The following is a 5,406-nucleotide window of genomic DNA, read 5'->3' as shown; positions in this document are numbered from 1 at the left end:
TGATCTACACATCATATCTTTGTAGTCATGATATGTATTTAAGTTCACACAGTGTTGAAATATATATATATATATATATCTAATTGGATGGTTAATACGAACCAATTGCAATTTATTTATATATTCGCTTCTTTTCATCTTGGACCATTAATATTTGATTTTGTTCAAAAAAAAAAAGCATTAGCTAAGTTGGGTATAAGTCGGGGAAATAGAAGAAGTTCTTAAATATGGTACATCCTAATCATATTCTAGCCGCAATTGGATGTTTGATATTCAGCTTAATTGAATCTTTATTCTCATCTTATTTTGATCCAGAGAAAAGAGACAGAGTCAATGAAGATGAGATTGAATCCAAAAATAAATAAAAAAAAAAAAAAAACCAACCTCAAAACTTTCTGTTTGGTTATTGTATTTCAACCAATAGATCATATGAATACTTGTTTTTTTTTTTTTTTCCAAGAACCTGTCAATTTTTAAAGACTTGAAACTGATTTAATACTCACACACAACTCATCTCCAAGAATAACAGACAGATCACAAGATATAAATCAAGAAGTATCATCTAGTCACTCAATCCCACGTATAAACCAGGATAGTTAGAACTGAACCTTCCAGAGATTCAACAGTAAGAGTTAACTAGAGCACAAATATATTTAGCCCAATTTTATTATTTAACAAGTTACTTGGGGTTTAAGGTCCAAAAAAAAGCATTAAAATAATTGTAGCACTGAAAGTGGTCAGCTAGTAGTGAGCCTTGATGACCAGATATTGAAAAACAAAAAAAAAAAAAAAAAAATCTTTCTTCTATTCAGTTCATAAATACAATTAATGCTGTTGTTTGGAATCAACTCAACAAAGACACTAAACAATTCTATTTAAATTTCAGTGTTAGTCTCTTTCATAATTTCAAAGTGAGTATACTATCAATTAAATTTTTATGAAATTTTCTGGTTAAATTCTATTAGCGTTCAATTCAGTCACCCTCAGCGCTACCTAAATTCTTACCGCTAAACCGATTAACTTGCTAAAGCCATTAATTAGTATTCTAGGTTTATATTATTTCCCTTAATTAATACTAAACTATTGTAGTTACATATAAATTAAATGTCAATGTTTAGTTTTGTTTTTGATCCACTTTTTATGATACTTCTTTGTTTTTGAGTGGCTGGTCCAACTTCCCATTAAACCTTTTGTGTGTGTTTTTTTTTTTTTTTCCAACAGAGGTAATATGATGTGTTTCGGGTATATAATCACTCTAAATTCTGCATTTTCTCTTGAAATAAAGAATTAAGATATAAAAAGTCAATTTATTAAACTACTTTCTTGCTTGTTTTAACATAGGAACATTAATTGGTCTAGTCTCTTGTATGCTCTATTTGTCACTTTTAATATCATATAAACGCCTTCTTAATTGGCCTTCATTATGCGCAAAAACACACTAGGAAGATAACCACTAAAACCAAAGCAGATTCTTTTTCAGTTAGAAGATATCTGAAGTTATATATAGCTTGAAAGTTAATGGTTTATTATCAATATAAAGTTCTTTTCGATTTATGGTTACGTAATTGAGACAAAAACAAAAGTGACACATAAAACAATTTCGCGCATAAGTATTGATGTATTAGTTAAAGATAAAAAAAATAGAAGTTATCAATGACTTTTCAAATTTTATATATTGAAAGTTGTTAAATTAGTTTTTTAAAGAGTGAATCATAGTGTGACTTCTTTTTTTTTTTTGTGTTTTGCATCATGTAAAATACCTGAGTTCCGGAATCTTTCTTTCTGGCAACGAAATCTCTTTGTAATGACCATATGTATGTATTGATTGCTTCCTGGAATCAATACATTTGATAGTCAACTTTGTCTTGTGTTTAGAGAGTTGGCTGAAACTTAATCTTTCTCCATACTTCAATTATCTCCTTAGACTTCCCCAGGAGATGGAAAGGAAAAAAAAAAAAAAGAAAGCACTCACGCTGGGGGTCGAACCCAGAATCTTCTGATTAGAAGTCAGACGCGTTGCCATTACGCCACGCGAGCATCTTGATTTTTAAAAAAGATAACTAAGCATATATCTCATACTAATAAAGTTCATTTACTGTGATACTTAAAGTTGATCAAGATTTCACCTGAGATCGATCCTGTATTAATATAAGTAAATTTTACATTTTTAAATTCTTATATAGTTCTAATATTTAAAATACATGGCTTGTTTAGGTCTTACTTCATATATACAAGCGTATATACAGTAAAGATCAAATATAAACCAGCAACATTTATTGCCACAAGCTACAAATTGACTTCTTGGTTTATGAGACACGTAATAGAAATTCAATTTAAAGTTTCTTTATTATCGGAGATTATTAGTGTAATAATGAATGTCTTTACCAGTGTGTAGAAACTTGTACACAAAAATTAAAATCAAAAATGGAGGATATTCAATCTGATGTCTTGGCTATGAAATTAAACAATAAATGGACAATTTGTTTCTTTATTTATATCTATTAAGCGTCAAAATTAAGCAGAATCATAATCAACTATTGGTGTTACAGTTTGGAAAACACATCATCTGTATGGATGGAGTACTAGGTTAGTTGTGTCATATGTTAATAACTTTTCACATTGTCATAGTAATGATTAACTGATGTATTTCTTCAACTAAACTGTACAGATCAAGATACAGTAAACTTCTAAATTACTGTGTAAGGAAAATAATAATAATAATAATAATAATAATAATAATAATAATAATAATAATAATAATAATAATAATAATAATAAAATATCAGAGCTCCTTAAATAGTAAATCCAAATAGCCAGCTAACAATAAAGAAGCTATTCATACTAATGAACTCACCTCTTGTTTAAACGATCAACAAAATATAAAAGCATAAATCATGCGAAACCCATAATCACATTTGACAAACACCAAAAAAAGCACACATCATGTGATAACTATAATTATACCAAACTTATTCACATTTGTGCCATAAATTGAGACATCAAAATATAGTTTGTGGCAATAAATGTTGCCGGTTTATATTTGATCTTTACTGTATATACGCTTGTATATATGAAGTAAGACCTAAACAAGCCATGTATTTTAAATATTAGAACTATATAAGAATTTAAAAATGTAAAATTTACTTATATTAATACAGGATCCGATCTCAGGTGAAATCTTGATCAACTTTAAGTATCACAGTAAATGAACTTTATTAGCATGAGATGAGTTGTTCGAATAACAAACTGTAAGTGTTGTTAAGGGCGTGTGGCGTAGTTGGTAGCGCGTTCGCTTAGCATGCGAAAGGTCTCCGGTTCGACTCCGGACTCGTCCAATTAATTAATTTTTTAATTATGGATGTGTTTTCATCTTTATCTTTAAATCGGGTTTACTATGGTTAGTTTCATGAAGATTTATTACTTAACCAAGAAAACCAAAATTTCTACTGTTGACATGGTTGTTTGCGGTGTTTTTAGAAATGATAACATAGAGTATTAGGCAGTAACATATAGAACATCTGGCGTTCATGTCAGCATCTAAAAACTAACCCTTTTTTTTATATATATATATATATTAAATTTTATAGAAAAGTAAATGAGGATCAATATTTGAACATACACGTATGATATAAAACTTTACTATCTCATGGCTCCCTATCATCAAAATCTCTACAGAAGATTACTCGATGCTCAACTTTGATAGCTACTTGGAACAGTTTTCTGATACGTTTTTACTAGTGCTTTGAGTTGTATAGTAACTATAATATCCATAAAAAACTTGCAAAAACAAAACTCCTCATGGGGGGGGGGGGGGGGGGGGGGGCTCAAATTGCTTAAATATGATTGATTTTGTGAAATAATATAGCTTTGAAGTCACTTTCCAGAAAAATTACTTCATTAAATACTTTTAACAAGGAATATGAGGAATTTTTGACATATCCAAAAATCTTCAAAAAGATGTTAGTTAGGTATTGAGAAATTTTGGAAAATCAAAAAATCAATAATTATTAGATAAATGCTGTATAAACACAATGAAAAAAAAAAGCATATTCTTCAAACTACACAACGTTCCCAGCCTGAATATTTAAAAAGAATATAAATATTTTACTGATAATAAAAGTTTTCTTTTTCTTTTTCTTAAAATTCAAGTTTGTTTTTTTTTTTTTGCAATGACTTATACTAATAAATCTCAGGTTCAAGGGTTCTTTAGAAGAGTTGGTCTTTTGCTTGATCATTCTTAATTGTTTGTCATCTTTTAACAACTTAAACTATTTATAATGTTGTCGTGGAATATGTGGTGTTTTGTTTGGTTAGTAGTGTCTTTCGTTTAATTACTTATCATACAAACCACTAAACCAATAAAACTTGTTAATTAATGATGAACTTGGTAGTAAGCTAATCAATAATATGGGTGCCAAATAAAAAAAAGCTAAATGATAATACAGCTTGAGACAAATCAGCTGAGAGTTTCACTAATAGTGTTCCATTAAAAATGAATCAATGTATATAGATGACTATATCATAAGTTTTATTCAGAGATTCTTTTTAGTTCAATGCCTTTAACAAATATCAATCGAGCGTGTGCTTCTCAAAAGCCAATATGTTAGTCTTTTTTTATTAGTTTTATTCAGTCAATTATTTACTGAAGAAATCAAATCTACCGAAATTTCTAATGTTGAAGGTACCTCCAAAAAGGCATTGAAGCTATTGAACTAGGTGATAATGTAGTTCCAATCATTTTATACAGCTTTATTTAACCTTTTTTTTTCTCAACGTCACTTTAATAAATACTAAATATGGAAAGCTTAGTTAATTAGAAAAAAAAAAAAATATATCTGCTGCCGCTGTTACTGCTGAAACTGATGTCCGAAAATGGCACACTTATTTAAGAGGTTAACCATTCTAAATATATTTATGATAGATATTTCACAATCTTTCAGGGTACTTTTCTTTTCTTTTTTGTGTTTTTTCTTTTAGTTTATATTTTATCCCAGTAAAGAGAGTTCTTTATAGATTCTAGATTTTAATATTCTATCATTAACGCATAATTGCATGAAAAAAAAAAAGATTCATAGAAGATTCATAGAAGATTCATAGAAGATTCATAGAAGATTCATAGAAGATTCATAGAAGATTCATAGAAGATTCATAGAAGATTCATAGAAGATTCATAGAAGATTCATAGAAGATTCTAAAATTGTTCCCAATTAGCGGATTTCAAAACTGATACTGGAATATTGTTTTGTATTATAATGTGAAGATGAACTACCCATGGTCATTAATTATTCTTTATTGATAGCTGATTTTCAAGAATAAAATAAGAGTTTCTGTCAGATCTTAAGGTAAATCTGTAACTTCATGTTTGATTAGTTCATCTGAATTTTTTTTTTTTTGTAAATTGAAAGA

At 28.5% G+C, this 5,406-nt stretch overlaps 2 non-coding genes across 2 annotated transcripts; one reads left to right on the top strand and one right to left on the bottom strand.

Annotated features, from left to right (window-relative positions):
• Nucleotides 1-1,965: 1,965 nt before the first annotated feature.
• Trnar-ucu (transfer RNA arginine (anticodon UCU)) lies at nt 1,966-2,037 on the bottom strand. The gene has a single exon. It is a non-coding gene; the product is annotated as a tRNA-Arg (tRNA).
• A 1,225-nt stretch (nt 2,038-3,262) lies between these two features.
• Nucleotides 3,263-3,335, top strand: Trnaa-agc (transfer RNA alanine (anticodon AGC)). Its single transcript has one exon. It is a non-coding gene; the product is annotated as a tRNA-Ala (tRNA).
• Nucleotides 3,336-5,406: the final 2,071 nt, after the last annotated feature.

The sequence above is a fragment of the Bactrocera neohumeralis genome, unplaced genomic scaffold (genome assembly GCF_024586455.1).
Source record: "Bactrocera neohumeralis isolate Rockhampton unplaced genomic scaffold, APGP_CSIRO_Bneo_wtdbg2-racon-allhic-juicebox.fasta_v2 ctg6940, whole genome shotgun sequence".
Lineage (NCBI taxonomy): Eukaryota > Metazoa > Arthropoda > Insecta > Diptera > Tephritidae > Bactrocera > Bactrocera neohumeralis.
Note: the sequence above shows the minus strand (reverse complement) of the source record. Positions and strands in the feature narration are given on the sequence as shown.